At 44.9% G+C, this 12,066-nt stretch overlaps 1 protein-coding gene across 4 annotated transcripts in view; it reads left to right on the forward strand.

The window, feature by feature from the left end:
- The first annotated feature begins 5,721 nt into the window (after positions 1–5,721).
- Positions 5,722–12,066, forward strand: part of Znf385b (zinc finger protein 385B) — a 383,090-nt gene continuing 376,745 nt past the window's right edge. The window contains exon 1 of one of the 4 annotated variants that reach the window (XM_051184403.1): positions 5,722–6,292. The gene's annotated coding sequence lies outside the window, so the exon portion shown is untranslated. The remainder of the gene's footprint in view (positions 6,293–12,066) is intronic. The other 3 variants (XM_051184400.1, XM_051184399.1, XM_051184401.1) reach the window with 3 other exon arrangements.

The raw sequence follows: 12,066 nt of genomic DNA on the forward strand, positions 1-12,066 counted from the left end.
TTTATTTTTTTAAATTTCTTCACCTTCTGAATAAAGACAGACAAGAGAATTAGATTTAAAAGATAATACAGATTCAAAAATGAGAAACACAAGCTGACATGGCAGAAATAACTTCATGATTTCCACCTGAAACAAACTCTGCCACATTTTTCTATCCATTGTTGTAGAGATAAATGTACAGTTCAAGTTGGAACTTCCATGTAAAAGCCAGTGCATTGACCTTAAAGGTCTAACAGTGTTTTTGTTTTTAAGTAAATGTATGAAGAAAAGGATACTGAAAACTAATTGGTCAATAAAACCACAAAAATGTTTGCTACAATTCATCATTAGCTATTTTGAATAGGCAGAGATCTTTAATTAATATAAGTAGGGCCTCCTGGATGGCCCAATGGGTAATGGTGTTTGCTGCTGCTGACCCTGAGACCTGCATTCCATCCCTGTAACCAATATGGTTGAGAAGACCAACTCCCACAAGTTGCCCTCTGTGGTGATATATGATTTGTGATTTATTAGAGCTTGCCTGAGGATTCAGAAAGGATAGTCAGCCTCAAGCTATAGAGCTCAGGCAGTGGTGGTAGACACCTTTAATCCTAGGACTCAAGAGACAAAGATAGATGGATCTCTCTGAGGTCAAGGCTACCCAGGCCTACACAAGATTGAATCTGTCTAAAAGAGTAACACATGTAACGCCTTTAATCCCAGGACTCATGAGAAGTATTTAAGACAAGAACAGGGTGTCAGAGCTACCATTCATTCTCCAGCCACATCGAGGATAGGAAGACATTGAAATCTCTAGCCATGTTGAGGAGAACATAGCAGTTTGAGTGAATCTGAGGAGCAGTGAAGTTGGGAGCAGTTGTAGATTGCCCCTTTGGTCTGAGCTGAGGTAGAGGTAAGATCTAGTGACCTGCTGCTTTGTTTTCTGATCCTCAGCTTGAAGCTTGAACACCACTATCAGTCTCTTGGTCTTATCTTTCATGTTAAAGCCCTCTGACCTCCACACATCATGTTATGCACACCCACTCCTCAATAAATAAATGTAACTAAATAAAAATAATAAATCAATTTAAAATAAAAAATAAATATTTTTAACAAATACCTTTTATGTCAAATCTGAGTTAGGGCTTTAAAGAGCACAGCTTCTAAAACACAGATTTCACTAATGTCTTCTAAATTGTGGGAACTGAAAGGAAAAGAAATATCTAGCATTTGCATGAACACATGTCTTGCTCCAAAGAGAATAAGATAAAAAGTTTTTTTCTGGGCCAAGTATGAGTGACCACCACCCAGGAACACAGATTTGATTTCCCTGGATAACATCTTCCACCAGGAAAGTATGTACTTGAACTAGTACTGTCACAGGGCAAAATAGAGTCATAAGTCAATGCCTTTATCAAATACACTGAGGCATCAGGCAACCAGATTATGGCAAAGTAGGGGAAATCTCTGCTTTAGGTTTTAGATGCAATCTCATGATGTTCTTAGCTTCTGAGCTGATGGAAGTTAGGCAAGTCAAGTCTATGCAGTGATACATTTCAAGACTTTGATTTAAAAGTCAAGAGAATGTGGCATCTGATACAGAGGTGGATGATTAATGACTACCAAGGGGGCTAAAGATAGCCCAAAATAATTTTGGCTTTCTGTCAGTAACATTCCAACTTTCTGTAATCATGAAGTTCAATTTGGTCAGTCAGTCTGTGGAATGTTAGCACAGGAGTGGCCTCTCCTCTTCAGGGCTTGTAAACAAATGTAATTTAACAGCTGATTGAAAATACTCCATACTACTTTTTTTTTTCTAGCTATAAACTGCTCTATAAGAACAAGCCACATATATTTTCATCTCTAGTAGTCTTTAGACTTTATTGTCAAACATGGATATAAACCTCTCATTTATTTCTCAAGTATTTGTTAAAATGAATTACAACAAACCTTTGTGATGTGTTTTGCAATATGCAAAATACTTCCTCAATTGATGTGGTCCTCAGGATACTGCTATAAGGAAGACATTTTTATTTACTCATGTTAAAGATGAAGAAAGTGGGCCAGAGGGGTGGCTCAGTAGGTAAGGGCACACCATCGAAGACTGGTAAAACAAGTTCAGTGACCAGGGCTTATATGGTGAAAAGAGAGAGCTGAGTCCCCCAAGTTCTCCTCTGACCTTCACATATGTTCTCTCTCTCTCTCTCACACACACACACACACACACCCACACACCCACACACACATCATGACTTTTAAAAAGGTGAACATTAGAGCGTACGTACTAATTTACATGACTGTCAGAAGTCAAGCTTTCCTGTATGGGAAACCTTCTTCCTCCACCATAGAGCAGTAAAGCCATCCTAAGGTAAGTAATCACAGCAGCTTCCTAGTGAAGACTGTTGGGAAGGTGGGATAGGATTCATGAAAACACTTTGAAGGGTTGCACAGTGCCCAGAGAAGTAATGAGGGAAAGAGAACCCAGAGCAAGATATCCATCAACCAATGGTGTCTGTGTTTCTATGTAGTTTCTATATAGCATGACTTTCCAGAATTGCAGTAATGTTTTGAGGCAGATTGCCTGTTATCTATTAGTCCTGTGCCACAGGATGGAAGTCCTAGGCTGGAAAGCCACAGCTGAAGCTGTGATACTGGCCATCTGTTCCATGACAAAAGTGGTTTCAAAGTATATTCCCATCCCCAAGACTGGGTGCACTGATGCACTGGTGGCTGCAAAGAAATATAAAATGTCAGCAGAGGCTTGTTTTATAAGGATATGCTATGTAGCCAGGCATTGGTGGTACACACCTGTAATCCCAGAACTCAGGAGGCAGAGGCAGGCAGATCTCTGTAAGTTCGAGGCCAGCCTTGTCTACAGAGCTAGTTGCAGGACAGGCTCCAAAACTACGCAGAGAAACCGTGTCTCAAAATCCAAACCAAACCAAATCAAACCAAAACCACCACCACCACCAACAACAACAACAAAAACCACCTGTTAAAACAGCTAAACACTGAGCCAAACTCCTGGAATCCAGTTGCAGAGAGGGAGGAGTGATGAGCAAAGGGGTCAAGACCAGGCTGGAGAAACCCATAGAAATAGGTGACCTGCACAAGTGGGTGCTCATGGACCCCAGTCCGATAGCGGGGAAACCAGCATAGGACTGATCCAGAAACCCTGAATGTGGGTGTTAGTTAGGAGGACTAGGCAAATCTCTGGTAGTGGATCAGTATTTATCCTTAGTATAGGAATGGACTGTGGGAGCCCATTCCACATAGAGGGATACTTTCTCAGCCTAGACAAATGGGGGAGGGCCTGTGCCCTGCTCCAAATGATATGACAGACTTTGAAAACACTATTGAAGGCCTTGCCCTTCCTAGGGAGCAGAAAGGGGATGGGATGGGGGTTGGTGGGGGAACAGGGGAGGTTAGGAGGGTGAGGGAACTGGGATTGATATGTAAAACAAGCTTGTTTCAAATTTAAATTTAAAAAGATATCAGAAAAAAAAAAAGAATGTGCTACCTGTAAATTCACATGTGTTATTTATCATAAAACCAAGTGATTTCTAAAGTTTTCAAGTTGGTTGATTGATTTATCAGCATTATGTACTGGGGGAGGGGTGACTAACAAGATATTGAAAAGGAGTTTGAATGCTTTTAGTGTGATTTTTAGGGAATATTTAGGAAACATATGCCTCATAAACACAAAAGTGGGGAAAGACTTAATCTCTGTTCCTCCCAGTGAGGGGTGTTTCCATGATGTGCTAGCCTCAGCTTGGCGGGTTCCTATCCTGATGCATCTTGTTCAGGGGGCAGCTCTCTGTTAGTGAGCAATGGTTTTGAGAAAAGGGTGGCAGGACAGAGAACCTAAAGTTCCCCTACAGCACCCAGCTCTGGGAAAGCAGTCAATACCAAATCACCCAACAGACAAGCACACTTTTGAAGGGATGCTTCGCTTTAATTAAATTTTCTCGATACAGCTCTTCTTTTAGTTTCCCCTTGTTTCCACACTGAAGTGTACTTTCCAGGAAGGTGTAGCAATAGTTTTGGGATACCTGCTTCTAGAAGGCTAGAAGGCTTTATCTTGCCTTGGCTAAGGACGCGGAGGGCACAGTTCTTTGCCTCTGAAGTCACAGGTTAAAAAAAAAAAAGATTCATCTGCAAATATTTTATGCTTCTTTCAGCTGTTGTTAGGAAATGCAACCCTCAAATTATTTTCTACCATGCATCTTAGCTATAAGTGATTAAAAATAGACAGGGAGGAGAGAAGGATATAGTTGCAGATTGCGGGACATAAAAAAGTGCACATCCTGCTAAATCGTGCAGGCTATGAGACACTCTTCTCACAGGTGTTCCATACCATAGTGTTTACTCTCCCCCCCCACCCACCCAGTAGAGTCAAAGGTGTTGGCCGGAGGCCTCCAGAGCCCTCCCTTTTCCCATGCACCTAAGATTTCTGGGACTGCTATACTTACAGATCAGTAGCAGTTAAGGCAACCACACTGCTTTCAACTCTCAAGTGCAATGGAGTAGAAGCATTTCCTCATAGAACTTCCTTCTGGTCTTAGGGCTCCAGAACCTCATTCTCAGAACTCAGAAGAGGTGTACTTTCAATATAACTTCCATGGACAGGATAGAAGATAAGACCTTTTTTTTAAAGGGGGGTGGGCTTTTAAGATGGTGTTTCTCTGTGTAACAGCCCTGGCTGTCCTGGAACTTGCTTTGTAGACCAGGCTGTCCTTAAACTCGCTTAGATCCACCTGCCTGTACCTCCTGAGTGTTGGGATTAAAGGCATGGGCTATCACGCCCAGCAAGACCAGACTTTTTAAAACGATTCTTCAAGCAATTTATAGTTCTTCATGTTCTTTGGGGGTTATGAATTTTGCAGTTTGCTTCCTGCAGTCATTTTGAATAGAGACAGTAGTAATAATAAACATACCAGTAAGGGTTTGTCCTTAGAGTGAGCCTGCCTACCCAGAAGATGTTTGGATTCTAAAAATATAAAGACCATCAGTCAGATTAATGTCCCTTCTCACGCTGGTTACCTCAGGTGCGCTGGCGCCTGCAATAACCTGACATTCCAAGGTGGATTAAAAAAAAAAAGAAGAAGAAGAAGAAAACAAAACAAAACAAAACAGGCAAGCTGCTCCTTAGGAAGGCACTAGAATGCGGTGAGTGTATGTACTTCAGATCTCAAACCCACCCCGGAAGCAGCACTGGCTTTGGCTGGACTCGAAGGTATTTACTCTGGACACTATGCCAAGACATTAACAGCTGCTGGATTAATTATTTATGGCCTTAGTGTCAATCATCTAAGACAAGATCCAAAGAAATATATTTCAAAGTCAAGTCATCTGGTTAAAAGGAGAAGAAAAAATTCTCCGCAGCCTAACAGGGCTCCCTTGTCATTTGTTACCCTTGAATTTCTTCCCAAAGAAGTCATCTCAGAAAACCGAGCCCTCAAAATTATGTTTCCTTTCCCCCAGTGTTTTCTTTGAAGTGCTTTCCGTGGCAGAAGCAAGCGCTCTGGCTGTGTCTGCACTATTTTCAGAAGATGGCTTACACCGGGGGAACCCCTGACACGGTTTAGTTTTTGAAACTTCAATCAACGAGGCCTGGAAGTGGAAGGGAAGCGAGCCCCTCCCCAGCGCACGAGCCTCGCGGGTTCGCGCCGGGCTGCGAAGCCCTGGGCCCACGCGGAGGCTGCTCCGGGTCGCCCGCCAGCTGCACGCACGGGCAGAGTCAATACTTTGGTGGCGAGCATCTCCAAGAAGAGTTTCAGTCCGCTTGGTCAATAGGTGACTCATTGTCCCCCCCTCACGCGGGAGATTGGCATCCCGGCTTGGGGACCTCACCCCCTCCCTAACCCCGACTTCTGCTGGAGGCTGAGGGGCGCGTGGGACCCGGTGGCCAGGCGGGCTCCGAGGCTGCGCCGCCCCCGGGCATCTCCGTGGCATTCACTCCCGGCCCGCAGCATCCCGCGCCAAAGCGCCTCGCCCGTCCTCACGCCGGTCCCGGTGGCCCGCGAGGACACGGGCACACGCCCCTTACCTGGGCGAGGCCGGGCGCGCAGGCGCCGAGCGTGGAGCCCGCTACCGGCCGCTCAGCCCGCGCTCCCGCTGGGTCGGACAGTTCCGGGGGCCGCGGCGCAGAGCTGTCGCCGGCGCCACCGCCCCGGGCTGCCGCAGACCGCGGGAGAGCGTCTGCGCGAAGCCCCAGCGCAGCCCTGGCGGGAGCGCCGCCTCCCAGGCACCGGCCACAGCCCCCCGGCCTCGGGAGCGGCAGCCTCAGCGCACCCGCCGCCCGCGCGCAGAGGTAAGCTTGAGGCGAGCAGCCACGTCCGCGCCGGTCCCCACCACCTCCGCCCAGGCGAACCATGGAGTTTGCGCTCCGTCCCGCGGCCCCACTTGTAGAGGCGGGCTCCTGGCTGCTGCCCCGGTCGCAGAGGAGAGACTCCCGCCAGCCCCTCGAGCCCAGTAGTAGGTCGTGGGAGCTACTCGAGCAAGGAGTCCCCAGGGTGGGCTAGGATATGTCTGGGCCGAAAGGGGGCACGGAGAAGGATGGGGGACGAGGAGAGCTTCTCAAGGGGTCAGCAGCAGCACCTCTGCCCCCTGAATTCCAGGGTTTGCAGACTCTTTTTCCTAGAGGGAAATGAGTAATTTGGGTACTGAGGTGTGAGGGGAAGATGACTGTAGAAGCTCAGGGTCCCAAGGGCATTTTGCAGAGAAAAGACCAGGAGCTAGGTGCAAGGTAAGGTTTAAGAGCTGATGCCCAAAGTTTGTACTTGTTAGGAGCTGTAAAGGGCAGCCTGGGGTGGTGAGAGCTGTTGAAGGTGTCAGCTCAGGGTGGGAGAACCCTGCGGGAGGGCGGAAGGGAGGAGGGAAACGGGAGGGGGAGGACCATCTGTTTTGCCTCTGCGGTGTGAGGGCCTTGGGATGAGAGGAAGGCTAGATGGAGGTCGTGCATGCTTTGCTTCCTAAGGTTCTGGAGGACACTCTGATGGCGAATGCTCTGGGTCCTTCAAGGAAAATAAAATTCCCCTGCCCCCATGAGCACAAACAAACAATTTTGGAATGGCCTCAAAAGTTCCTGGATTTGGAAACATTTTCATGTGGAGAGGAGGTTGGCGTTTCTCTCTGGTTTTGCTTAATCTGATAACGCAGAACACAGTGGCTATTGCAAACTTTGTCACAATGAAGCAAGATACAGGGAAAATAGATGCCCACATGGAGCAAAACACTTCTGTTGTGAGTTAGACTGGCAACGTCCATACAATTTAGGAAGGGATGAGATATGTGTTTATTAAATGTTGGGACGCTTTTCAGAAAGTTACCGAGCCCATCTCAAACATTTAGGCTCCAGATATTGCCCTTCAGTGTTTTGGGGACTGCTTTTGCCTGTTTCCAGAGTCCTTCAATCATATTTTAATATGTGCGTATTGAGTATGGGCTGTCCTTTCCTGTCATAGATGAATGCCCTTAGAATGTAAAATACTGGCTTGCAATTTTGGCTGCTTAATATGTAGAAGGGGGAAATATGTTTATTTGGTCAAAGCATTGGTTGTACAGATTTTATATTTTTCAGTAATCAAGTATTTGTGGATTCATTATTTACACTCTTACCCATTTCTGAAAGTGATTTGAGGAAGTTTAAGGTGAAAACCACAAATCAAATAAGCTATTCTTGTAAATCTCCTTGACCTCTTATGGGTGCGTTTGTAGTAAATGCTTTTGGAAAGGTGAACTTTCCAAAATAGGGAATCATGGCTGCCCTTCCTGGCATAGTGCTGGTGATACCAGTGTTTTGCAGTATAATCCCTGAAGTATCTCATTTGCATAATATTATGTTATGGTTACACAAGTAAATGATTTAAGAGGAACCTACTAACCACTGTCATTGATATTAAGGAAAATAATGTTGATAGCTTATAGCATTTTAACAATACAGAGATTCCCAGGACCAAAGAAAACAGTTTGTCTCTTTGAACTGAGTCAGAAGGAAACCAAATGGAGGCATTTCCTCCTCAGTCAAATTAGAGACACAAGTGTGGTTAGTGCTTGGCATCCAAGTATAGCAGATAATGAGACTGACAGCAGTTGGAAGATAGCTTCACAAAGTGGGGCTATTGTATGATGATCAAATGTCCTGGCTCGGGGAGTAAAGAGAACCCATCAAAACAAACAACGCCTAGGAATGCCAATCTACTTAAAATAATGCTGGGTGGTGTTGGGTACCATGAACAAGACTCTCTTTCCCTTCTCCTTCTGCCTGAGTTTGGATGGAAATGTTGATGCCTGATGTCTAATGACTGTGCTCTCTCTCTCTCTCTGATTTTCCCTGACTTCTGTGTGTTGGTTTTTATTATTACCCCCTCTGCACACCATGCATTGTCTGTTCATTGTCTCTGTTCATCACGGATCTCAATATGATGTATTTACCCAACCTTTTTCTTCTTCATTGTTAGTTTTTTTTCTGTTTTAATCTAGTGCTTTTTCTTGATTTCCTTGCTTTATAGGTTATCTTCTTTTATTTGTAGATTTTGCCCAGCATTGTCCTTTATTAATTTAGAAGATTTCTTCCTAAAGTGATGTCATAGTTCTGCCTTCCTTCTAGGCTTCATATTTACACCGTGAAACCCCAGCCAGGGCTTTGTACTGCTCTTTTTGCACTGTTTCCTAAATCTAAACTTAAACTCTAACCACCATCTTTCTCTTATACTAGCAGGGGAAGCTTCCTGTCAATTTCACCTTTCTCCTGAGCACCCAGAACCTCCCCAATACCTTTTCTTTCCACATGAAATTCACAAACAGCCCCACACTTTCCATCTCCACCGCACCTCTCGAGAGTCTCTATTCTCAGGGTGACCGCCTTTGTTCGAGCTTATCGTTTTCTAGATAACTACTACCACCCTCGCTGATTAAATTGCCATCTCTAGCCTCTCTGTTCCTAATGCCTTTCATCCTTGCTTTTGGAGAATAAGCTGGACAAAGCTCACTCACTAGTCACCTCTCCTGCTGTGTGCCCAGAAATGTAAACCTCTGCTCTAAGAGCAAGAGCCTCTGCTAAGAAGTCGCAGTCTGGCCTCATTGACTTATTTAAGTGAATCTGCCCTGTACTAGGTGCAGCCTTGGGTGAGAATTTTAAAAGCATCTGTTGTTGTTCAGGATATACTAAAAAACTTTCGAAGTGGGGCCCTAGTAATCCCACTGGCTTGCAGTTCCTCCATTTGGTCCTCTGAAATGTATAGGTGCTCCCTTGCAACAGTCTGACCTGCCCCGTGCTGAAGGCTCTCTGAGGCCACAGCAGGGCTCTGTGTTGCACTTCTGTGCTCATGCTGTCCCCTACACCTGGAACAGGCCTTTCATTTCCATGTAGTCACTTCCACCTGTCTGAGGGTTAGGCCAGTTGTTGCATGCTTCATGGTCTTCCTTTGAACTACAACTCTGACTCCCCAAATTCTTTTACCTTCGATTTCGCTGCTCTGAAGTGCAAATCAATTATGTGTTTTCTGCATTCGTACTTAAGAGCTCTACAGTAACCTGGCCGAATCTTCCCCATCATTTCCTGAAATACTTAGCCCAGGGCCTGGCTGCCCATTGGACATCAGTAGCTAATGTAACTAGTTGGATTAAGTTCTCCCTGGGTCTGTAGTCTCAGTTTATATAACTGATATTATTTAAACACAATTTGGTTCTGATAGTAGAGGCTGTGCTTTATTAACTTGAATACGCATATAAACAAGTGCATATTAAATGCAGATTCTGGTTGAGCAGGGACTCAGATGAGGCTCATGATTCTGCATCTCTAACAAACTCCCAGGCAGTATGGAAGAAGCTGGCCCTAGAGGCACATGCTCAGCAAAAGGCGATGTTAACAGGCTTGGGAGTTTGCAGCAGTGACTGCCACTCTGCTTGGTGACGGTTATAAAGTGTGTGTCTGCTTCAATGTGACTTCATATGAGGAAAATACAGGTATGGATATGTTTCCCAAGAATGGGTGGAGGGGTGGACATTCCAGTGTATTTCCCTAAGATTTTTATGTTACATTATTGCAATTGGATTTGACCCCATTGCATTTTACTCCAGTCGGATAACAGCACTTTGTTATACATTTTTCCCAGCATTGCACATCCTGCTTCAGTTTCTTTCTTCCTCTGCTTTGACCTCCCCCCCACACACACACACCTCGTCTTTATGCACACTTTCTCTCCCTCTCCCTACCCACCCTCTCTTGAAATTCTCTTGGCTCACTCCCTGCCCCACCCATTCTTCTGCCATACCCAGTTGTCAGGGCACAGGAGACTCAAGCTACCTTTTTACCTTGGTTGTCAGTGGGAGACCCCAGACAGACCTGTTTCCTTTCTGGGTTCCTCCATCTCCTGTCAGTAGAAGGTGTAGGTGACAAAGCTTGGGTCTGCTTCAGGACCAAGGATGCCATGTGGATCTTCCTTCCCTTGGGATGGGAGACTGATGCTGGTCTGGGCAAAGAAATGAGGCTTGCTAATCTGTTCAAGCTGGTGTGTGTTTCTGCTTGTGTTCTTGCATCATGGTCCTGCTACAGCTAAACAACTTGAACTTCTATTGTTGGAAACAGTTCCTTTATTTTCCTTCCTTCCTTCCTTCCTTCCTTCCTTCCTTCCTGTCTGTCTTCCTTCCTTTTCTTCCCTCTCTCTATTCCTTCCCCTCCCTCCTTCCTTCCTTTCTCTCTCCCACCTCCATTTTTTTTGAGACAGGGTTCCTCTTTGTAGCTTTGGAGCCTGTCCTAGAACTCACTTTGTAGACAGGCTGGCCTTGAACTCACAGAGATCCACCTGTCTCTGCTTCCCAAGTGCCCTCTGACGGTGGCTTTCTTAATTTTTTTTCTTTTTCTTTTCTTTTCTTTTTTTTTTTTTAATGTATTGGGGATCTGAATCTAGGTAAGGTAGTCACTTAGGCTAAGCAAGAACTCTACTGCTGAGCTACTACTCCTGCCCCTTAAATATTTTTTTAAAAAATTATCATCTTTATTAGACTTTAATTTTTTGTGTGCATGTGCATAGACATGCTCACATATGTGCGTGTGGGTGTTCATGTGAAAGTTAGAGGAAAACTTGTAGAAATGGTGTCTCCCCTTCTTCCCCACCACATGGAGTACAGGTATTGAATTCGGGGTTCCAGATTTGGTAGCAAGCAGGTGCCTTTTACCCGCTGAGCCATTTGGTCAGCCCCCTCTCTTTACTTTTGTTATTTTGAGACAGAGTCCCAGTAAGGTGTATAGGCTGGACTTGAACTTGAAATCCTCCTGCCTCATCCTCCCACATAGCTGGCATTACCAGACCTGACATATTTGTATTTCTTAGGAAGATGACTCTTCCCTGAATCTCTAATTCAGGTTTTGTAATCCTCAAGTGCACATTAAAAACCACTTCAAGGAACTTAAACAATAAAAGTGCTTAGCAGTATTTAAGGAAAAATTTCCCAGAGTGATTCTCGTCTCCAGCCTGAGTGGAGGACTGTACTATGGCGGCCCAGAAGGCATGGTAGTTTTCTAAGGCAAACTCTGGCCTAATATTAGCTCATCAGCTCAGAGAGTGTTTGGAGAGGTTACTTCAGTTCCCTAGATCTTGATTTCTTTATGGTGAGGTGAGTTGAGTTGGCCATAGAGGACCATATGTGCGATGCTGTCTGCTGAGTTGCTGCTGTAGTGCCAGGGGCACCTATGTTCTGGGAAGGGCAGTGACTGTTCACCCTGCCAATCACAGAACTGCAGCTTGAAGGCTCTGATCCACTAAGGGGTTAGTGTAGTCAACACGGCCCTCTCTCCTCGTTCAGCTTCAAGAGATTCAGCCCTGTATGATCAGTTTGAAAAGAAATTTATTAGCATATTTCTCAGAAGGCAGTGAAAAAAAAATAGAGAAGGCATATATACTAATAAAAATTCAACCACCCTTTGGTATTTGATTCATTTAGTGCCACATCAACTCTATGATCTCGTAAATAGTGGAGATAGATTAAAATACTTATAAACTGATACAGAAGGATGGCTAGACTTTTTTTTTAACCTACTTTGTGAAAAATGACTTAGCTCTTTAATAAAGACAGTTCTATCAT

The sequence above is a fragment of the Phodopus roborovskii genome, unplaced genomic scaffold, assembly GCF_943737965.1.
Source record: "Phodopus roborovskii unplaced genomic scaffold, PHOROB, whole genome shotgun sequence".
Taxonomy (NCBI): domain Eukaryota; kingdom Metazoa; phylum Chordata; class Mammalia; order Rodentia; family Cricetidae; genus Phodopus; species Phodopus roborovskii.